Consider the following 23,927-nt stretch of genomic DNA (forward strand, 5'->3'; position numbering starts at 1 on the left):
TGGGCTGCTTGTCGCCCGGTTGGGCTGCTTGTCGCCCGGTTGGGCTGCTTGTCGCCCGGTTGGGCTGCTTGTCGCCCGGTTGGGCTGCTTGTCGCCCGGTTGAGCTGCTTGTCGCCCGGTTGGGCTACTTGTCGCCCGGTTGGGTTCCTTTTTGGGCTCTGCTTCTTTGGCCGGTTTTATTGTTCCTGCTTCCTCTTTTGGCTACTTTTCTCATGCAGTAGTCCTGGCTGGCGCCTTCCCACAGAGAGGGTGTGCGGTTCGGCCAGCGTGTTATGCGCATGCGCCGTGGAGTTTGTTTTGGTCTGGGCGGTGTTTCAGTGCTGGTGTTTTGCGCCCTTTTTGCTACAGTGCTTCGTCTCTCGTTCTTCTCCCTGGTTGCGGTATGTGTCCCTTCGCGCCGGGGGTGTCCTGGTTCCCAGTTGTGGGGAGGCCACCGCGGTTTTCCATGTGTCATGGGTGTAGACCGCCTCCTTCGCCTCTCCCTGCTCTCCTGCGGGTCCGGCAGGGTCCGGCTCTGGCGTCTTCACCTGGCGGTGCTCCCAGGTTCTTCTGGGCGCGGTTGCGTCGTGTCAAGTTCGTGCCACCATTCGCCAGGTGAGTTTCTGCGGTCTGGCGTCTTTTGGCCGGGCGCTGGATGCGGTGTTGTTTATATACCTGTCTTTATTTAGATATATTTTTGTACGACTGAGACCGTTCGCACACCAGTGACTGTCCCTTTTTCAACCCTTCCTGTCCCCCTCATGTGCATGTCCAACCCATGCTGGAGTCATTCAGGGGACCCTCCTTTTTTACTGTTGTGAGTTGTGGGGGTTGTAGGGTTGGTTCTGTACTCACCTGGTAGGCTCCTGGCTGTGCTTGCAAGTTTTTGAGCTCTGGCTCTTGGGTCCCGCCTATCTGGTAGAACTTGCGGGATAGTACCAGTGGAGTGCAGTGGTGCTGTTGGCACATTTGGGGAACACTGTATTACCATCAGAGGTCTGCTTGTTACACGACCTACTTGCGAGCATAAGCTTTCTTGCTGGTTCGTCTGTGGACTTCCAGGGCGCACTTGCCTGTTTTCGTATGGCTGTTCTGGCCCGTCCTGGTTGTGGGGGTTTGTGGGCCGGTGGACTGCTCCTAGCAGCTGCCTGGTGGGCCACCCTCTGGCTGGTCTCGCCTGGCCTTGGGCCGGGCTTCAGGTGTGAAAGAGCTCCCAGTACCTCATCCAGCAGGTATCGAGCGGGGTTTCTCCGCCGTCAGTCGCCTGGTGCAGGTTTCTGGGCCTGCAGGGTTTTATCGTGTCTCCGTTGGCCCTGTCTGGGGTCTGCCTGCTCCGTTCTCTGCCTTTGCAGAAGGGTGTTGCTATTTTCATGTTGCTTGTTGCAGTGGTGCCTGTTGCTGCTGCTGCACGTGTGCATTGGTACCGTGTTTCACGGTGGCGTGTCCTTGTTCCTGTGTCCGGTTGTGGAGTGGCACTTTGCTGCCGTTTTGTGCCTGGGGATTGCGTAGGGGTTTTTCTGTCTCTGCCTGATTGTCCACCCCTGGTTGTTCTCCTGGGGTTTTGGTGCTTCTGCTCTTTCTTCCTGCCTCCTCTGCAGCAGGGATGTTCTGCGTGTGTTCTTAGGCGTTGGTCAGCCTGTGTCCTGTGAAGTGCTTCTTTGTCTCGGTCTATTGCAGTTGTTCGTACCCCTTGGTTCGGGTACTGTTCTGGCGGCGACCCTTCCGCTTTCTTTGGTTTCCTAGCTTGCCATGCCGGTTGGTTTTTTTTTGGGGGGTCTTGCGATGTCTCGCGTCGGAGCTGTCGTTTCTGAACTCCTGGCGGGCTTGCATGCTTTGGGGAGTTTTTCTGTTCGGCAGACGTTCCATCTCCTTGTACCTGGGTTTCGGTGGTCGCACCCGAGATCTTCCCGCGGCTCCGCCTTTTTCCTGGGCTCGGAGGGGCCTTGTCGGGGCTGCTTATGTTCTGCCTCGCGGTCTCGCCTCCGGTTGGTGGTCGGGTGGCTTCGTGGTAGGTGTCCCACCTGCGTGCTTCTCTTGGCGGCAGTATGGGGTATTTTGGCGGTCCTTCCTTTTCCTGTCCCTTCTTAGGTGGTTACTCTTGTTGGCTTGGTTTACTCTCGGCTTGGTTTTCTGGTGGGGGTTGGGGGCCGTCGTCTTGCCACATACTGTCGCCTCTTTTCGTGCGGCGCGGGCGGAGCCGCTTCAGCTTGCTTTCGGTCTTGGTGTTGTTTCTGCACCGTTAGTCAGCTGTCTTGTGCGTCGTTTCACCTCCGGCCTGTTCGTGCGCCGCTTGCACCATCCTGGTCTCTGGTCAGCGTGCTCTGTCTTCTCCTCGGTTGGTAGTGCCCCTTCGGTTCCGGTGTGTTTTTTCGTCGGCTCTTTCCTTTGTACCTTTGCCTCTAGGGGTCGGGTCGCTGAGTTTTCATGCTCCTTTGGTTTTAGCGTTTTGGTTGTTTGGTGGCAGCAGTCTCCATCTTTTCTGGCGCGGGGTGGGGCTGCTGCATTCTGGAGGGGTCCAGGGTTTGTTGGTGCTTCGTTGGTCAGGCCGGGGGTGTGTCGTTTTTGTGTTCAGTGGCGGCCCTCCGCTGTTGTTTGCGTGCCACAGCGTTTGGGTCCGGAGCGCGTTTTGCGTTGATCCAGGTTCTGTTCTTCCCGGTTCGCGGGTGATAGTGTCCCGGGTGGTCAGCCGTGTTCTTGCGGCTAAGCTGCCTGGGTTCTTCCCTCATGCCTGTGGCGTTCGTGGCTTCGCTGCTCTCGCTGCCGTCTGGGCGACGTGGACTTGCGGTCTTTCGGGCATGGATTTTTGGTGTTCGTGCAAGGGCCTTGCTGCTCGTGGTTCTCTTGTTGTTCTCGGGAATTTTGGGGCTGTGGCGCCTTGGGTTGGCGTTTGCTGTCGGCTGTCTCGCCTCCTTGAGGGGTGCGTGGTGTCCGCCTCCCGGTTCTGTCCCTTTGACCTTCCTCTGTGGGTAGTTAGCTCCGGGGAGCCGACGGGGCTCCCCCCAGAAAACCAGCGTTGAATGTAATGAAACGCCATTTTCTGGGTGAGACCCGGAGGCTCCCCGGCAACCCTCCCTCCCTCCGGTCGGCGTTTTTCGCGTGTTTTGACATCCAGCCTCAGAACTGATGGGTGGATAGCCGGCGTGGGAGGTCTGGGGCTCCCCCTTCCCCCTCCCGGGGAGGGGGGAGCTGCGCAGACAGCGGCGCGGTGACGTATGACATCATGCTAGTTTCCTTGTTTTCTGTTGAAGAGTTCTATCCACTAGTTCGGGTTTAGGTAGCAATTTTCACCAGAATAGGGGTTTGTTTTGGAATGCTTACCTTTCTGGATGCTTGACCCGGTCGATGGCAGACATAGAATGCTTCCAACCACACGGGGGTTTCTATAGGCCATTGCTCCCCTTGCCTCTCTGAGGGGGCCAGGTTCTGGCTCGTGGTCCCCGGTAGGCCCTAGAACTCCATACACATGACTGATGCCAAAGTCTGACATTAGCATATCAGCCGGTAAAGCTCCGGGGAGCCTCCGGGTCTCACCCAGAAAATGGCGTTTCATTACATTCAACGCTGGTTTTTTTCAAAATTTCTCAAACCATCCCCTACTCACCTTAAACTCTTTCGTATCTGCAAAATTCGTTCTAGGGGTTTTCTTTATAAGATCTTGCATGAAGATTTCATTGTTGACCAAACCACACACTGGAAATTGAATAGACGACGACATTTCGATCCGTCCTGGACCATTATAAAGTCGATTGTGATGAGATGAGGGAAGCAAGAGCATTAAGTAGGCAAGAGAGAGAGGTGAGGAGATGGCAAGTATGTACGTATGTACATGAATAAAACATGTACATACTTATACATAACGTGTGTAAATAGTGTAATAAACACAATAACAGTATTTTGAGAGGAGGAATGTTGGCGAGTAATGTGTTGGAGGAGGGAGGGAGGACTGGCAGGGTGTGGCAGCTTACTCATGTTTTTTGGGCTCACCATACCAACATAGTGGATCGTTATGGTGAATACATACGTAGATGGGTATATACAATGTGTGTATATAGTGTAATAACAGCAAAAGCACTGTTTGATTGTAGAATATGTCGCATATATGAGGCCCATAATTTTGAGCATAGCGATGTTCTATACTTTGAATTATATAAATTCCACAAATTACACACTTTTAAATAATATTACAGCAAAAAAAAGGAAGAAATGAATGAGAAACTTCAAAATAATTGCGCAACATTTTATTCGCAGCAACTGCCGTCGCACGGGGTGGCGGGGCCGACAGACCCCCATCGCTCCAACGCTCAGCGCCCATAATTTGCTCAACTTCCCAGCTCCATCGCAGCTAAAGTAAGTCACATACAATATTTTTTGTTTAGTTTCCCCGTGATCAGACTCTGCATTTTAACAATATAAGAAGAGAAAAAAAAATTTTGGAAAGAATTTATTTCTTGTGCACCAGGGTGTTATTTGGAGACAGAGCAGTTCAGTGGTTAACTACTAAATTTTTTTTTCTCCCACACACGCACCCCCCTAGGAAGCAGCCTGTAACAGCTAACTCCCAGATACCTATTTACTGTTAGGTAACAGGGGTCATCCCCTTTTGTACAAAGAATCTGCTAAAGCTTTTAGGGCTAATCTTTGACACCCGTTTGTCTTTGTCGCCCCATATTTTTTACGTCCGAGTTGAATGCTCTAAGGCCCTTAACTAACTTTAGGTCATGTCCCATACTTCTTGGGGAGCTAATCAACACTGCTCCTCTCTTTACATTCCTCTCTCGTTCTGTCTAAACTCGATTATGGCCCTGTTTACTCGTCTGCTTCTCCTTCTACCCTTCACCATCTGGACACACTACATCATACTGGGTTACGGGTCAGCTCTGGTACCTTTCCTTCGACACCTACCCTAAGCCTGTATGTTGAAACTGGCGTCCTGTTTCTACAGGATCGCCATGATCGCTACTGTCTTCTCCACCTTGCACGGTCCTTACAGCACCCTCACTCTTGCTTATGTCATGCCTTGACCTTTACCCATCCTGTGGTTCCTGTTCCCCTTCACCACCTATCTCTTTCTGTACGGTTGTCTCTCTTACAAAATGCTCTTTCAGTTTGTGTTACCAATATTTCCCCTCGTGTCATTCCGTCTTTGCCCCTATGGAGGGGTCCCCGTTCCTAAATTCTGTAAGCCTTGACCCACATGACTAAAACTTTTACCCCTCCTACAGTTCTAAATCACCTTTTCCTTGAACACTTTTCTTCACACTTCCACTCTATTTCCGTCTTCACCAATTTGTCTTAAGTCTGCAGACGGTGTAGGCTACTCTGTTGTTTTTCCTGACTGCACCTTTGTGTCTCCTGCCTCCGGAGACTAGCATCTTCATGGCAGAACTTTATGCTATTCTCTATGCTCTTCATCAACTCTTTTCTCGCTGTCAATCCTCCTCTGTGTTTGTAGTTGACACTTGCAGTGCCCTCATGGCTCTAGAATCCTTTAATCCAGTCCATCCTTTGGTAGTTGAAATTCAACATCGGCTGTTTCTTATCTCCAGTAGAGATAAGAAACAGAGAGCCAGAATTTGGCTCCAAAATATGACTCAGGCCTCGAAAATGTGATGTTTGGGATATTTTGAAAACTGCTGGGGGGTTTGGGCAAAATTTGACCCAACGCCGCCTTCAGTAATTGGTATGTGTTCGGTAAACAATTTCGTAATTTCAAACTGCGAATACGTGCAGAGAGCCAGAATTTGGCTCAAAAATATGGCTCAGGCCTCGAAATTGAGATGTTTGAGATATTTTGAAATCTGCAGGGGGGTTTGGGCAAAATATGTCCCACTGCCGCTTTCAGTACTTGGCATATGTTCGGTGAAAAAGGTCGTATTTTCAAACTGCGAATACGTGCAAAGAGCCAGAATTTGGCTCCAAAATATGGCTCAGACCTCGAAATTTGGATGTTTGTGATATTTTGAAAACTGCAGGGGGGTTTGGGCAAAATATGACCCACTGCCGCTTTCATTAATTGGCATGTGTTCGGTAAAAAATTTCGTAATTTCAAACTGCGAATACGTTCAGAGAGCCAGAATTTGGCTGCAAAATATGGCTCAGGCCTCGAAATTGGGATGTTTGGGATATTTTGAAAACTGCTGGGGGGTTTGGGCAAAATATGACCCACCGCCGCTGTCAGTACTTGGCATATGTTCGGTATAAAAAAGTCGTAATTTCAAACTGCGAATACGTGCAGAGAGCCAGAATTTGGCTCCAAAATATGGCTCAGGTTTCGAAATTGGGATGTTTGAGATATTTTGAAAACTGCAAGGGGGTTTGGGCAAAATATGACCCGCCGCGGCTTTCAGTACTTGGCATATGTTCGTTAAAAAAAGTCGTAATTTCAAACTGCGAATACGTGCAGAGAGCCAGAATTTGGCTCCAAAATATGGCTCAGGCCTTGAAATTGGGATGTTTAAGATATTTTGAAAACTGCAGGGGGGGAGCAAAATATGACCCACTGCCGCTTTCAGTACTTGGCATATGTTCGGTAAAAGAAAGTCATAATTTCAAACTGCTAATACGTGCAGAGAGCCAGAATTTGGCTCCAAAATATGGCTCAGGCCTCAAAATTGGGATGTTTGAGATATTTTGAAAACTGCAGGGGGGTTTGGGCAATGTATGACCCACCGCCGCTTTCAGTAATTGGCATGTGTTCGGTAAAAAATTTCGTAGTTTCAAACTGCGAATACGTGCAGAGAGCCAGAATTTGGCTCAAAAATATGGCTCAGGCCTCGAAATTGGGATGTTTGAGATATTTTGAAAACTGCAGGGGGGTTTGGGCAATGTATGACCCACCGCCGCTTTCAGTAATTGGCATGTGTTCGGTAAAAAATTTCGTAGTTTCAAACTGCAAATACGTGCAGAGAGCCAGAATTTGGCTCAAAAATATCGCTCAGGCCTCGAAATTGGGATGTTTGAGATATTTTGAAAACTGCAGGGGGGTTTGGGCAAAGTATGACCCACCGCCGCTTTCAGTAATTGGCATGTGTTCGGTAAAAAATTTCGTAATTTCAAACTGCGAATACATGCAGAGAGCCAGAATTTGGCTCAAAAATATCGCTCAGGCCTCGAAATTGGGATGTTTGAGATATTTAGAAAACTGCAGGGGGGTTTGCGCAAAGTATGACCCACCGCCGCTTTCAGTAATTGGCATATGTTCGGTAAAAAAAGTCGTAATTTCAAACTTCGAATACATGCAGAGAACCAGAATTTGGCTCCAAAATATGGCTCAGGCCTCAAAATTGGGATGTTTGAGATATTTTGAAAACTGCAGGGGGGTTTGGGCAAAATATGACCCACCGCCGCTTTCAGTAATTGGCATGTGTTCGATAAAAAAATTCGTAATTTCAAACTGCGAATACGTGCAGAGAGCCAGAATTTGGCTCAAAAATATGGCTCAGGCCTCGAAATTAGGATGTTTGAGATATTTTGAAATCTGCAGGGGGGGTTTGGGCAAAATATGTCCCACTGCAGCTTTCAGTACTTGGCATATGTTCGGTAAAAAAGGTCGTATTTTCAAACTGCGAATACGTGCAGAGAGCCAGAATTTGGCTCCAAAATATCGCTCAGGCCTCGAAATTGGGATGTTTGAGATATTTTGAAAACTGCAGGGGGGTTTGGGCAAAGTATGACCCACCGCCGCTTTCAGTAATTGGCATGTGTTCGGTAAAAAATTTCGTAATTTCAAACTGCGAATACGTGCAGAGAGCCAGAATTTGGCTCCAAAATATCGCTCAGGCCTCGAATTTAGAATGTTTGAGATATTTTGAAAACTGCAGGGGGGTTTGGGCAAAATATGACCCACCGCCGCTCTCAGTAATTGGTATGTGTTTGGTAAAAAATTTCGTAATTTCAAACTGCGAATATGTGCAGAGAGCCAGAATTTGGCTCATAAATATGGCTCAGGCCTCGAAATTGGGATGTTTGAGATATTTTGAAAACTGCAGGGGGGTTTGGGCAAAGTATGACCCACCGCCGCTTTCAGTAATTGGCATGTGTTCGGTAAAAAAAATCGTAATTTCAAACTGCGAATAAGTGCAGAGAGCCAGAATTTGGCTCAAAAATATCGCTCAGGCCTCAAAATTGGGATGTTTGAGATATTTTGAAAACTGCAGGGGGGTTCGCGCAAAGTATGACCCACCGCCGCTTTTAGTAATTGGCATGTGTTCGGTAAAAAATTTCGTAGTTTCAAACTGCGAATACGTGCAGAGAGCCAGAATTTGGCTCAAAAATATCGCTCAGGCCTCGAAATTGGGATGTTTGAGATATTTTGAAAACTGCAGGGGGGTTTGCACAAAGTATGACCCACCGCCGCTTTCAGTAATTGGCATGTGTTCGGTAAAAAATTTCGTAATTTCAAACTGCGAATACGTTCAGAGAGCCAGAATTTGGCTCCAAAATATGGCTCAGGCCTCGAAATTGGGATGTTTGGGATATTTTGAAAACTGCTGGGGGTTTTGGGCAAAATATGACCCACCGCCGCATTAAGTACTTGGCATATGTTCGGTAAAAAAAGTCGTAATTTCAAACTTCGAATACGTGCAGAGAGCCAGAATTTGGCTCCAAAATATGGCTAAGGCCTCGAAATTGGGATGTTTTAGATATTTTGAAAACTGCAGGGGGGGTTTGGGCAAAATATGTCCCACTGCCGCTTTCAGTACTTGGCATATGTTCGGTAAAAAAGGTCGTATTTTCAAACTGCGAATACGTGCAGAGATCCAGAATTTGGCTCCAAAATATGGCTCAGGCCTCGAAATTGGGATGTTTAAGATATTTTGAAAACTGTAAGGGGGTTTGGGCAAAATATGACCCGCCGCCGCTTTCAGTACTTGGCATATGTTCGTTAAAAAAAGTCGTAATTTCAAACTGCGAATACGTGCAGAGAGCCAGAATTTGGCTCCAAAATATGGCTCGGGCCTCGAAATTTGGATGTTTGAGATATTTTGAAAACTGCAGGGGGGTTTGGGCAAAATATGTCCCACTGCCGCGTTCAGTACTTTACATATGTTCGGTAAAAAAAAGTCGTAATTTCAAACAGCGAATACGTGCAGAGAGCCAGAATTTGGCTCCAAAATATGGCTCAGGCCTCGAAATTGGGATGTTTGAGATATTTTGAAATCTGCAGGGGGGTTTGGGCAAAATATGTCCCACTGCCGCTTTCAGTACTTGGCATCTGTTCGGTAAAAAAGGTCATATTTTCAAACTGCGAATACGTGCAGAGAGCCAGAATTTGGCTCCAAAATATGGCTCAGGCCTCGAAATTTGGATGTTTGAGATATTTTGAAAACTGCAGGGGGGTTTGGGCAAAATATGACCTACCGCCGCTTTCAGTAATTGGCATGTGTTCGGTAAAAAATTTCGTAATTTCAAACTGCGAATACATTCAGAGAGCCAGAATTTGGCTCCAAAATATGGCTCAGGCCTCGAAATTGGGATGTTTGGGATATTTTGAAAACTGCTGGGGGTTTTGGGCAAAATACGACCCACCGCCGCATTAAGTACTTGGCATATGTTCGGTAAAAAAAGTCGTAATTTCAAACTGCGAATACGTGCAAAGAGCCAGAATTTGGCTCCAAAATATGGTTCAGGCCTCGAAATTGCGATGTTTGGGATATTTTGAAAACTGCTGGGGGTTTGGGCAAAATATGACCCACCGCCGCTTTCAGTACTTGGCATATGTTCGGTATAAAAAAGTCGTAATTTCAAACTGCGAATACGTGCAGAGAGCCAGAATTTTGGCTCCAAAATATGGCTCAGGCCTCGAAATTGGGATTTTTGAGATATTTTGAAAACTGCAGGGGGATTTGGGCAAAATATGACTCACCGCCGCTTTCAGTAATTGGTATGTGTTCGGTAAAAAATTTTGTAATTTCAAACTTCGAATACGTGCAGAGAGCCAGAATTTGGCTCAAAAATATGGCTCAGGCCTCGAAATTGGGATGTTTGAGATATTTTGAAAACTGCAGGTGGGTTTGGGCAAAATATGACCCACCGCCGCTTTCAGTAATTGGCATGTGTTCGGTAAAAAATTTCGTAATTTCAAACTGCGAATACGTGCAGAGAGCCAGAATTTGGCTCAAAAATATCGCTCAGGCCTCGAAATTGGGATGTTTGAGATATTTTGAAATCTGCAGGGGGGTTTGGGCAAAATATGTCCCACTGCCGCTTTCAGTACTTGGCATCTGTTCGGTAAAAAAGGTCATATTTTGAAACTGCGAATACGTGCAGAGAGCCAGAATTTGGCTCAAAAATATGGCTAAGGCCTCGAAATTGGGATGTTTGAGATATTTTGAAATCTGCAGGGGGGGTTTGGGCAAAATATGTCCCACTGCCGCTTTCAGTACTTGGCATATGTTCGGTAAAAAAAGGTCGTATTTTCAAACTGCGAATACGTGCAGAGAGCCAGAATTTGGCTCCAAAATATGGCTCAGGCCTCGAAATTGGGATGTTTGAGATATTTTGAAAACTGCAAGGGAGTTTGGACAAAATATGACCCGCCGCCGCTTTCAGTACTTGGCATATGTTCGTTAAAAAAAAGTTGTAATTTCAAACTGCGAATACGTGTAGAGCCAGAATTTGGCTCCAAAATATGGCTCGGGCCTCGAAATTGGGATGTTTGAGATATTTTGAAAACTGCAGGGGGGTTTGGGCAAAATATGACCCACTGCCGCTTTCAGTACTTGGCATATGTTCGGTAAAAAAAAGTCGTAATTTCAAACTGTGAATACGTGCAGAGAGCCAGAATTTGGCTCCAAAATATGGCTCAGGCCTCGAAATTGGGATGTTTGAGATATTTTGAAAACTGCAGGGGGGTTTGGGCAAAGTATGACCCACCGCCGCTTTCAGTAATTGGCATGGGTTCGGTAAAAAATTTCGTAATTTCAAACTGCGAATACGTGCAGAGAGCCAGAATTTGGCTCAAAAATATCGCTCAGGCCTCGAAATTGGGATGTTTCAGATATTTTGAAAACTGCAGGGGGGTTTGGGCAAAGTATGACCCACCGCCGCTTTCAGTAATTGGCATGTGTTCGGTAAAAAATTTCGTAATTTCAAACTGCGAATACGTGCAGAGAGCCAGAATTTGGCTCCAAAATATCGCTCAGGCCTCGAATTTGGAATGTTTGAGATATTTTGAGAACTGCAGGGGGGTTTGGGCAATATATGACCCACCGCCGCTCTCAGTAATTGGTATGTGTTTGGTAAAAAATTTCGTAATTTCAAACTGCGAATACGTGCAGAGAGCCAGAATTTGGCTCATAAATATGGCTCAGGCCTCGAAATTGGGATGTTTGAGATATTTTGAAAACTGCAGGGGGGTTTGGGCAAAGTATGACCCACCACCGCTTTCAGTAATTGGCATGTGTTCGGTAAAAAAAATCGTAATTTCAAACTGCGAATACGTGCAGAGAGCCAGAATTTGGCTCAAAAATATCGCTCAGGCCTCAAAATTGGGATGTTTGAGATATTTTGAAAACTGCAGGGGGGTTCGCGCAAAGTATGACCCACCGCCGCTTTCAGTAATTGGCATGTGTTCGGTAAAAAATTTCGTAGTTTCAAACTGCGAATACGTGCAGAGAGCCAGAATTTGGCTCAAAAATATCGCTCAGGCCTCGAAATTGGGATGTTTGGGATATTTTGAAAACTGCTGGGGGTTTTGGGCAAAATATGACCCACCGCCGCATTAAGTACTTGGCAGATGTTCGGTAAAAAAAAGTCGTAATTTCAAACTTCGAATACGTGCAGAGAGCCAGAATTTGGCTCCAAAATATGGCTCAGGCCTCGAAATTGGGATGTTTGAGATATTTTGAAAACTGCAGGGGGGTTTGGACAAAATATGACCCACCGCCGCTTTCAGTAATTGGCATGTGTTCGGTAAAAAATTTTGTAATTTCAAACTGCGAATACGTGCAGAGAGCCAGAATTTGGCTCCAAAATATGGCTCAGGCCTCGAAATTGGGGTGTTTCAGATATTTTGAAAACTGCAAGAGGGTTTGGGCAAAATATGACCCGCCGCCGCTTTCAGTACTTGGCATATGTTCGGTAAAAAAAGTCGTAATTTCAAACTGCGAATACGTGCAAAGAGCCAGAATTTGGCTCCAAAATATGGCTCAGGCCTCGAAATTGGGATGTTTGAGATATTTTGAAAACTGCAGGGGGGTTTGGGCAAAATATGACTCACCGCCGCTTTCAGTAATTGGTATGTGTTCGGTAAAAAATTTTGTAATTTCAAACTTCGAATATGTGCAGAGAGCCAGAATTTGGCTCAAAAATATGGCTCAGGCCTCGAAATTGAGATGTTTGAGATATTTTGAAAACTGCAGGGGGGTTTGGGCAAAATATGACCCACCGCCGCTTTCAGTAATTGGCATGTGTTCGGTAAAAAATTTCGTAATTTCAAACTGCGAATACGTGCAGAGAGCCAGAATTTGGCTCAAAAATATCGCTCAGGCCTCGAAATTGGGATGTTTGAGATATTTTGAAATCTGCAGGGGGGTTTGGGCAAAATATGAACCACCGCCGCTTTCAGTAATTTGTTATGTGTTCGGTAAAAAATTTTGTAATTTCAAACTGCGAATACGTGCAGAGAGCCAGAATTTGGCTCAAAAATATGGCTCAGACCTCGAAATTGGGATGTTTGAGATATTTTGAAAACTGCAGGGGGGTTTGGGCAAAATATGTCCCACTGCCGCGTTCAGTACTTTACATATGTTCGGTAAAAAAAAGTCGTAATTTCAAACTGCGAATACGTGCAGAGAGCCAGAACTTGGCTCCAAAATATGGCTCAGGCCTCGAAATTGGGATGTTTGAGATATTTTGAAAACTGCAGGGGGGTTTGGGCAAAATATGACCCAACGCCGCCTTCAGTAATTGGTATGTGTTCGGTACAAAATTTCGTAATTTCAAACTGCGAATACGTGCAGAGAGCCAGAATTTGGCTCAAAAATATGGCTCAGGCCTCGAAATTGAGATGTTTGAGATATTTTGAAATCTGCAGGGGGGTTTGGGCAAAATATGTCCCACTGCCTCTTTCAGTACTTGGCATATGTTCGGTGAAAACGGTCGTATTTTCAAACTGCGAATACGTGCAGAGAGCCAGAATTTGGCTCCAAAATATGGCTCAGGCCTCGAAATTTGGATGTTTGTGATATTTTGAAAACTGCAAGGGGGTTTGGGCAAAGTATGACCCACCGCCGCTTTCAGTAATTGGCATGTGTTCGGTAAAAAATTTCGTAGTTTCAAACTGCGATTACGTGCAGAGAGCCAGAATTTGGCTCAAAAATATCGCTCAGGCCTCGAAATTGGGATGTTTGAGATATTTTGAAAACTGCAGGGGAGTTTGCGCAAAGTATGACCCACCGCCGCTTTCAGTAATTGGCATGTGTTCGGTAAAAAAATTCGTAATTTCAAACTGCGAATTCGTTCAGAGAGCCAGAATTTGGCTCCAAAATATGGCTCAGGCCTCGAAATTGGGATGTTTGGGATATTTTGAAAACTGCTGGGGGTTTTGGGCAAAATATGACCCACCGCCGCATTAAGTACTTGGCATATGTTCGGTAAAAAAAAGTCGTAATTTCAAACTTCGAATACGTGCAGAGAGCCAGAATTTGGCTCCAAAATATGGCTCAGGCCTCGAAATTGGGATGTTTGAGATATTTTGAAAACTGCAGGGGGGTTTGGGCAAAATATGACCCACCGCCGCTTTCAGTAATTGGCATGTGTTCGGTAAAAAATTTTGTAATTTCAAACTGCGAATACGTGCAGAGAGCCAGAATTTGGCTCCAAAATATGGCTCAGGCCTCGAAATTGGGATGTTTCAGATATTTTGAAAACTGCAAGAGGGTTTGGGCAAAATATGACCCGCCGCCGCTTTCAGTACTTGGCATATGTTCGTTAAAAAAAGTCGTAATTTCAAACTGCGAATACGTGCAGAGAGCCAGAATTTGGCTCCAAAATATGGCTCAGGCCTCGAAATTGGGATGTTTGAGATATTTTGAAAACTGCAGGGGGGTTTGGGCAGAATATGACCCACTGCCGCTTTCAGTACTTGGCATATGTTCGGTAAAAAAAAGTCGTAATTTCAAACTGCGAATACGTGCAGAGAGCCAGAATTTGGCTCAAAAATATGGCTAAGGCCTCGAAATTGGGATGTTTGAGATATTTTGAAATCTGCAGGGGGGGTTTGGGCAAAATATGTCCCACTGCCGCTTTCAGTACTTGGCATATGTTCGGTAAAAAAGGTCGTATTTTCAAACTGCGAATACGTGCAGAGAGCCAGAATTTGGCTCCAAAATATGGCTCAGGCCTCGAAATTGGGATGTTTCAGATATTTTGAAAACTGCAAGAGGGTTTGGGCAAAATATGACCCGCCGCCGCTTTCAGTACTTGGCATATGTTCGTTAAAAAAAGTCGTAATTTCAAACTGCGAATACGTGCAGAGAGCCAGAATTTGGCTCCAAAATATGGCTCAGGCCTCGAAATTGGGATGTTTGAGATATTTTGAAAACTGCAGGGGGGTTTGGGCAGAATATGACCCACTGCCGCTTTCAGTACTTGGCATATGTTCGGTAAAAAAAAGTCGTAATTTCAAACTGCGAATACGTGCAGAGAGCCAGAATTTGGCTCCAAAATATGGCTCAGGCCTCGAAATTGGGATGTTTGAGATATTTTGAAAACTGCAGGGGGGTTTGGGCAAAATATGACCCACCGCCGCTTTCAGTAATTGGCATGTGTTCGGTAAAAAATTTCGTAATTTCAAACTGCGAATACGTTCAGAGAGCCAGAATTTGCCTCCAAAATATGGCTCAGGCCTCGAAATTGGGATGTTTGGGATATTTTGAAAACTGCTGGGGGTTTTGGGCAAAATACGACCCACCGCCGCATTAAGTACTTGGCATATGTTCGGTAAAAAAAGTCGTAATTTCAAACTGCGAATACGTGCAAAGAGCCAGAATTTGGCTCCAAAATATGGCTCAGGCCTCGAAATTGCGATGTTTGGGATATTTTGAAAACTGCTGGGGGGTTTGGGCAAAATATGACCCACCGCCGCTTTCAGTACTTGGCATATGTTCGGTATAAAAAAGTCGTAATTTCAAACTGCGAATACGTGCAGAGAGCCAGAATTTGGCTCAAAAATATCGCTCAGGCCTCGAAATTGGCATGTTTGAGATATTTTGAAAACTGCAGGGGGGTTTGGGCAAAATATGACTCACCGCCGCTTTCAGTAATTGGTATGTGTTCGGTAAAAAATTTTGTAATTTCAAACTTCGAATACGTGCAAAGAGCCAGAATTTGGCTCAAAAATATGGCTCAGGCCTCGAAATTGAGATGTTTGAGATATTTTGAAAACTGCAGGGGGGTTTGGGCAAAATATGACCCACCGCCGCTTTCAGTAATTGGCATGTGTTCGGTAAAAAATTTCGTAATTTCAAACTGCGAATACGTGCAGAGAGCCAGAATTTGGCTCAAAAATATCGCTCAGGCCTCGAAATTGGGATGTTTGAGATATTTTGAAATCTGCAGGGGGGTTTGGGCAAAATATGAACCACCGCCGCTTTCAGTAATTTGTTATGTGTTCGGTAAAAAATTTTGTAATTTCAAACTGCGAATACGTGCAGAGAGCCAGAATTTGGCTCAAAAATATGGCTCAGACCTCGAAATTGGGATGTTTGAGATATTTTGAAAACTGCAGGGGGGTTTGGGCAAAATATGTCCCACTGCCGCGTTCAGTACTTTACATATGTTCGGTAAAAAAAAGTCGTAATTTCAAACTGCGAATACGTGCAGAGAGCCAGAACTTGGCTCCAAAATATGGCTCAGGCCTCGAAATTGGGATGTTTGAGATATTTTGAAAACTGCAGGGGGGTTTGGGCAAAATATGACCCAACGCCGCCTTCAGTAATTGGCATGTGTTCGGTACAAAATTTCGTAATTTCAAACTGCGAATACGTGCAGAGAGCCAGAATTTGGCTCAAAAATATGGCTCAGGCCTCGAAATTGAGATGTTTGAGATATTTTGAAATCTGCAGGGGGGTTTGGGCAAAATATGTCCCACTGCCGCTTTCAGTACTTGGCATATGTTCGGTGAAAACGGTCGTATTTTCAAACTGCGAATACGTGCAGAGAGCCAGAATTTGGCTCCAAAATATGGCTCAGGCCTCGAAATTTGGATGTTTGTGATATTTTGAAAACTGCAAGGGGGTTTGGGCAAAATATGACCCACTGCCGCTTTCATTAATTGGCATGTGTTCGGTAAAAAATTTTGTAATTTCAAACTGCGAATACGTGCAGAGAGCCAGAATTTGGCTCAAAAATATGGCTAAGGCCTCGAAATTGGGATGTTTGAGATATTTTGAAATCTGCAGGGGGGGGTTTGGGCAAAATATGTCCCACTGCCGCTTTCAGTACTTGGCATATGTTCGGTAAAAAAGGTCGTATTTTCAAACTGCGAATACGTGCAGAGAGCCAGAATTTGGCTCCAAAATATGGCTCAGGCCTCGAAATTGGGATGTTTCAGATATTTTGAAAACTGCAAGAGGGTTTGGGCAAAATATGACCCGCCGCCGCTTTCAGTACTTGGCATATGTTCGTTAAAAAAAGTCGTAATTTCAAACTGCGAATACGTGCAGAGAGCCAGAATTTGGCTCCAATATATGGCTCAGGCCTCGAAATTGGGATGTTTGAGATATTTTGAAAACTGCAGGGGGGTTTGGGCAGAATATGACCCACTGCCGCTTTCAGTACTTGGCATATGTTCGGTAAAAAAAAGTCGTAATTTCAAACTGCGAATACGTGCAGAGAGCCAGAATTTGGCTCCAAAATATGGATCAGGCCTCGAAATTGGGATGTTTGAGATATTTTGAAAACTGCAGGGGGGTTTGGGCAAAATATGACCCACCGCCGCTTTCAGTAATTGGCATGTGTTCGGTAAAAAATTTCGTAATTTCAAACTGCGAATACGTTCAGAGAGCCAGAATTTGGCTCCAAAATATGGCTCAGGCCTCGAAATTGGGATGTTTGGGATATTTTGAAAACTGCTGGGGGTTTTGGGCAAAATACGACCCACCGCCGCATTAAGTACTTGGCATATGTTCGGTAAAAAAAAGTCGTAATTTCAAACTGCGAATACGTGCAAAGAGCCAGAATTTGGCTCCAAAATATGGCTCAGGCCTCGAAATTGCGATGTTTGGGATATTTTGAAAACTGCTGGGGGGTTTGGGCAAAATATGACCCACCGCCGCTTTCAGTACTTGGCATATGTTCGGTATAAAAAAGTCGTAATTTCAAACTGCGAATACGTGCAGAGAGCCAGAATTTGGCTCCAAAATATCGCTCAGGCCTCGAAATTGGGATGTTTGAGATATTTTGAAAACTGCAGGGGGGTTTGGGCAAAATATGACTCACCGCCGCTTTCAGTAATTGGTATGTGTTCGGTAAAAAATTTTGTAATTTCAAACTTCGAATACGTGCAGAGAGCCAGAATTTGGCTCAAAAATATGGCTCAGGCCTCGAAATTGAGATGTTTGAGATATTTTGAAAACTGCAGGGGGGTTTGGGCAAAATATGACCCACCGCCGCTTTCAGTAATTGGCATGTGTTCGGTAAAAAATTTCGTAATTTCAAACTGCGAATACGTGCAGAGAGCCAGAATTTGGCTCAAAAATATCGCTCAGGCCTCGAAATTGGGATGTTTGAGATATTTTGAAATCTGCAGGGGGGTTTGGGCAAAATATGAACCACCGCCGCTTTCAGTAATTTGTTATGTGTTCGGTAAAAAATTTTGTAATTTCAAACTGCGAATACGTGCAGAGAGCCAGAATTTGGCTCAAAAATATGGCTCAGACCTCGAAATTGGGATGTTTGAGATATTTTGAAAACTGCAGGGGGGTTTGGGCAAAATATGTCCCACTGCTGCGTTCAGTACTTTACATATGTTCGGTAAAAAAAAGTCGTAATTTCAAACTGCGAATACGTGCAGAGAGCCAGAACTTGGCTCCAAAATATGGCTCAGGCCTCGAAATTGGGATGTTTGAGATATTTTGAAAACTGCAGGGGGGTTTGGGCAAAATATGACCCAACGCCGCCTTCAGTAATTGGTATGTGTTCGGTACAAAATTTCGTAATTTCAAACTGCGAATACGTGCAGAGAGCCAGAATTTGGCTCAAAAATATGGCTCAGGCCTCGAAATTGAGATGTTTGAGATATTTTGAAATCTGCAGGGGGGTTTGGGCAAAATATGTCCCACTGTCTCTTTCAGTACTTGGCATATGTTCGGTGAAAACGGTTGTATTTTCAAACTGCGAATACGTGCAGAGAGCCAGAATTTGGCTCCAAAATATGGCTCAGGCCTCGAAATTTGGATGTTTGTGATATTTTGAAAACTGCAAGGGGGTTTGGGCAAAGTATGACCCACCGCCGCTTTCAGTAATTGGCATGTGTTCGGTAAAAAATTTCGTAGTTTCAAACTGCGAATACGTGCAGAGAGCCAGAATTTGGCTCAAAAATATCGCTCAGGCCTCGAAATTGGGATGTTTGAGATATTTTGAAAACTGCAGGGGAGTTTGCGCAAAGTATGACCCACCGCCGCTTTCAGTAATTGGCATGTGTTCGGTAAAAAAATTCGTAATTTCAAACTGCGAATTCGTTCAGAGAGCCAGAATTTGGCTCCAAAATATGGCTCAGGCCTCGAAATTGGGATGTTTGGGATATTTTGAAAACTGCTGGGGGTTTTGGGCAAAATATGACCCACCGCCGCATTAAGTACTTGGCATATGTTCGGTAAAAAAAAGTCGTAATTTCAAACTTCGAATACGTGCAGAGAGCCAGAATTTGGCTCCAAAATATGGCTCAGGCCTCGAAATTGGGATGTTTGAGATATTTTGAAAACTGCAGGGGGGTTTGGGCAAAATATGACCCACCGCCGCTTTCAGTAATTGGCATGTGTTCGGTAAAAAATTTTGTAATTTCAAACTGCGAATACGTGCAGAGAGCCAGAATTTGGCTCAAAAATATGGCTAAGGCCTCGAAATTGGGATGTTTGAGATATTTTGAAATCTGCAGGGGGGGTTTGGGCAAAATATGTCCCACTGCCGCTTTCAGTACTTGGCATATGTTCGGTAAAAAAGGTCGTATTTTCAAACTGCGAATACGTGCAGAGAGCCAGAATTTGGCTCCAAAATATGGCTCAGGCCTCGAAATTGGGATGTTTCAGATATTTTGAAAACTGCAAGAGGGTTTGGGCAAAATATGACCCGCCGCCGCTTTCAGTACTTGGCATATGTTCGTTAAAAAAAGTCGTAATTTCAAACTGCGAATACGTGCAGAGAGCCAGAATTTGGCTCCAAAATATGGCTCAGGCCTCGAAATTGGGATGTTTGAGATATTTTGAAAACTGCAGGGGGGTTTGGGCAGAATATGACCCACTGCCGCTTTCAGTACTTGGCATATGTTCGGTAAAAAAAAGTCGTAATTTCAAACTGCGAATACGTGCAGAGAGCCAGAATTTGGCTCCAAAATATGGCTCAGGCCTCGAAATTGGGATGTTTGAGATATTTTGAAAACTGCAGGGGGGTTTGGGCAAAATATGACCCACCGCCGCTTTCAGTAATTGGCATGTGTTCGGTAAAAAATTTCGTAATTTCAAACTGCGAATACGTGCAGAGAGCCAGAATTTGGCTCAAAAATATCGCTCAGGCCTCGAAATTGGGATGTTTGAGATATTTTGAAATCTGCAGGGGGGTTTGGGCAAAATATGAACCACCGCCGCTTTCAGTAATTTGTTATGTGTTCGGTAAAAAATTTTGTAATTTCAAACTGCGAATACGTGCAGAGAGCCAGAATTTGGCTCAAAAATATGGCTCAGACCTCGAAATTGGGATGTTTGAGATATTTTGAAAACTGCAGGGGGGTTTGGGCAAAATATGTCCCACTGCCGCGTTCAGTACTTTACATATGTTCGGTAAAAAAAAGTCGTAATTTCAAACTGCGAATACGTGCAGAGAGCCAGAACTTGGCTCCAAAATATGGCTCAGGCCTCGAAATTGGGATGTTTGAGATATTTTGAAAACTGCAGGGGGGTTTGGGCAAAATATGACCCAACGCCGCCTTCAGTAATTGGTATGTGTTCGGTACAAAATTTCGTAATTTCAAACTGCGAATACGTGCAGAGAGCCAGAATTTGGCTCAAAAATATGGCTCAGGCCTCGAAATTGAGATGTTTGAGATATTTTGAAATCTGCAGGGGGGGTTTGGGCAAAATATGTCCCACTGCCGCTTTCAGTACTTGGCATATGTTCGGTAAAAAAGGTCGTATTTTCAAACTGCGAATACGTGCAGAGAGCCAGAATTTGGCTCCAAAATATGGCTCAGGCCTCGAAATTGGGATGTTTCAGATATTTTGAAAACTGCAAGAGGGTTTGGGCAAAATATGACCCGCCGCCGCTTTCAGTACTTGGCATATGTTCGTTAAAAAAAGTCGTAATTTCAAACTGCGAATACGTGCAGAGAGCCAGAATTTGGCTCCAAAATATGGCTCAGGCCTCGAAATTGGGATGTTTGAGATATTTTGAAAACTGCAGGGGGGTTTGGGCAGAATATGACCCACTGCCGCTTTCAGTACTTGGCATATGTTCGGTAAAAAAAAGTCGTAATTTCAAACTGCGAATACGTGCAGAGAGCCAGAATTTGGCTCCAAAATATGGCTCAGGCCTCGAAATTGGGATGTTTGAGATATTTTGAAAACTGCAGGGGGGTTTGGGCAAAATATGACCCACCGCCGCTTTCAGTAATTGGCATGTGTTCGGTAAAAAATTTCGTAATTTCAAACTGCGAATACGTGCAGAGAGCCAGAATTTGGCTCAAAAATATCGCTCAGGCCTCGAAATTGGGATGTTTGAGATATTTTGAAATCTGCAGGGGGGTTTGGGCAAAATATGAACCACCGCCGCTTTCAGTAATTTGTTATGTGTTCGGTAAAAAATTTTGTAATTTCAAACTGCGAATACGTGCAGAGAGCCAGAATTTGGCTCAAAAATATGGCTCAGACCTCGAAATTGGGATGTTTGAGATATTTTGAAAACTGCAGGGGGGTTTGGGCAAAATATGTCCCACTGCCGCGTTCAGTACTTTACATATGTTCGGTAAAAAAAAGTCGTAATTTCAAACTGCGAATACGTGCAGAGAGCCAGAACTTGGCTCCAAAATATGGCTCAGGCCTCGAAATTGGGATGTTTGAGATATTTTGAAAACTGCAGGGGGGTTTGGGCAAAATATGACCCAACGCCGCCTTCAGTAATTGGTATGTGTTCGGTACAAAATTTCGTAATTTCAAACTGCGAATACGTGCAGAGAGCCAGAATTTGGCTCAAAAATATGGCTCAGGCCTCGAAATTGAGATGTTTGAGATATTTTGAAATCTGCAGGGGGGTTTGGGCAAAATATGTCCCACTGCCGCTTTCAGTACTTGGCATATGTTCGGTGAAAACGGTCGTATTTTCAAACTGCGAATACGTGCAGAGAGCCAGAATTTGGCTCCAAAATATGGCTCAGGCCTCGAAATTTGGATGTTTGTGATATTTTGAAAACTGCAAGGGGGTTTGGGCAAAATATGACCCACTGCCGCTTTCATTAATTGGCATGTGTTCGGTAAAAAATTTTGTAATTTCAAACTGCGAATACGTGCAGAGAGCCAGAATTTGGCTCAAAAATATGGCTAAGGCCTCGAAATTGGGATGTTTGAGATATTTTGAAATCTGCAGGGGGGGTTTGGGCAAAATATGTCCCACTGCCGCTTTCAGTACTTGGCATATGTTCGGTAAAAAAGGTCGTATTTTCAAACTGCGAATACGTGCAGAGAGCCAGAATTTGGCTCCAAAATATGGCTCAGGCCTCGAAATTGGGATGTTTCAGATATTTTGAAAACTGCAAGAGGGTTTGGGCAAAATATGACCCGCCGCCGCTTTCAGTACTTGGCATATGTTCGTTAAAAAAAGTCGTAATTTCAAACTGCGAATACGTGCAGAGAGCCAGAATTTGGCTCCAATATATGGCTCAGGCCTCGAAATTGGGATGTTTGAGATATTTTGAAAACTGCAGGGGGGTTTGGGCAGAATATGACCCACTGCCGCTTTCAGTACTTGGCATATGTTCGGTAAAAAAAAGTCGTAATTTCAAACTGCGAATACGTGCAGAGAGCCAGAATTTGGCTCCAAAATATGGCTCAGGCCTCGAAATTGGGATGTTTGAGATATTTTGAAAACTGCAGGGGGGTTTGGGCAAAATATGACCCACCGCCGCTTTCAGTAATTGGCATGTGTTCGGTAAAAAATTTCGTAATTTCAAACTGCGAATACGTTCAGAGAGCCAGAATTTGGCTCCAAAATATGGTTCAGGCCTCGAAATTGGGATGTTTGGGATATTTTGAAAACTGCTGGGGGTTTTGGGCAAAATACGACCCACCGCCGCATTAAGTACTTGGCATATGTTCGGTAAAAAAAAGTCGTAATTTCAAACTGCCAATACGTGCAAAGAGCCAGAATTTGGCTCCAAAATATGGCTCAGGCCTCGAAATTGCGATGTTTGGGATATTTTGAAAACTGCTGGGGGGTTTGGGCAAAATATGACCCACCGCCGCTTTCAGTACTTGGCATATGTTCGGTATAAAAAAGTCGTAATTTCAAACTGCGAATACGTGCAGAGAGCCAGAATTTGGCTCCAAAATATCGCTCAGGCCTCGAAATTGGGATGTTTGAGATATTTTGAAAACTGCAGGGGGGTTTGGGCAAAATATGACCCACCGCCGCTTTCAGTAATTGGCATGTGTTCGGTAAAAAATTTCGTAATTTCAAACTGCGAATACGTGCAGAGAGCCAGAATTTGGCTCAAAAATATGGCTCAGACCTCGAAATTGGGATGTTTGAGATATTTTGAAAACTGCAGGGGGGTTTGGGCAAAATATGTCCCACTGCTGCGTTCAGTACTTTACATATGTTCGGTAAAAAAAAGTCGTAATTTCAAACTGCGAATACGTGCAGAGAGCCAGAACTTGGCTCCAAAATATGGCTCAGGCCTCGAAATTGGGATGTTTGAGATATTTTGAAAACTGCAGGGGGGTTTGGGCAAAATATGACCCAACGCCGCCTTCAGTAATTGGTATGTGTTCGGTAAAAAATTTCGTAATTTCAAACTGCGAATACGTGCAGAGAGCCAGAATTTGGCTCAAAAATATGGCTCAGGCCTCGAAATTGAGATGTTTGAGATATTTTGAAATCTGCAGGGGGGTTTGGGCAAAATATGTCCCACTGTCTCTTTCAGTACTTGGCATATGTTCGGTGAAAACGGTTGTATTTTCAAACTGCGAATACGTGCAGAGAGCCAGAATTTGGCTCCAAAATATGGCTCAGGCCTCGAAATTTGGATGTTTGTGATATTTTGAAAACTGCAAGGGGGTTTGGGCAAAGTATGACCCACCGCCGCTTTCAGTAATTGGCATGTGTTCGGTAAAAAATTTCGTAGTTTCAAACTGCGAATACGTGCAGAGAGCCAGAATTTGGCTCAAAAATATCGCTCAGGCCTCGAAATTGGGATGTTTGAGATATTTTGAAAACTGCAGGGGAGTTTGCGCAAAGTATGACCCACCGCCGCTTTCAGTAATTGGCATGTGTTCGGTAAAAAAATTCGTAATTTCAAACTGCGAATTCGTTCAGAGAGCCAGAATTTGGCTCCAAAATATGGCTCAGGCCTCGAAATTGGGATGTTTGGGATATTTTGAAAACTGCTGGGGGTTTTGGGCAAAATATGACCCACCGCCGCATTAAGTACTTGGCATATGTTCGGTAAAAAAAAGTCGTAATTTCAAACTTCGAATACGTGCAGAGAGCCAGAATTTGGCTCCAAAATATGGCTCAGGCCT

The 23,927-nt window shown here is 44.9% G+C and overlaps 1 long non-coding RNA gene across 3 annotated transcripts in view; it reads left to right on the forward strand.

Annotated features, from left to right (window-relative positions):
• LOC123749497 (uncharacterized) overlaps positions 1 to 23,927 on the forward strand; it is a 68,104-nt gene that overhangs the window by 7,711 nt on the left and 36,466 nt on the right. For all 3 annotated transcript variants that reach the window (XR_011222555.1, XR_011222556.1, XR_011222554.1), the window contains one exon: positions 4,228 to 4,326. This is a non-coding gene — a long non-coding RNA (uncharacterized lncRNA). The remainder of the gene's footprint in view (positions 1 to 4,227; positions 4,327 to 23,927) is intronic.

The sequence above is a fragment of the Procambarus clarkii genome, chromosome 50, assembly GCF_040958095.1.
Source record: "Procambarus clarkii isolate CNS0578487 chromosome 50, FALCON_Pclarkii_2.0, whole genome shotgun sequence".
In the NCBI taxonomy this organism is placed as follows: domain Eukaryota; kingdom Metazoa; phylum Arthropoda; class Malacostraca; order Decapoda; family Cambaridae; genus Procambarus; species Procambarus clarkii.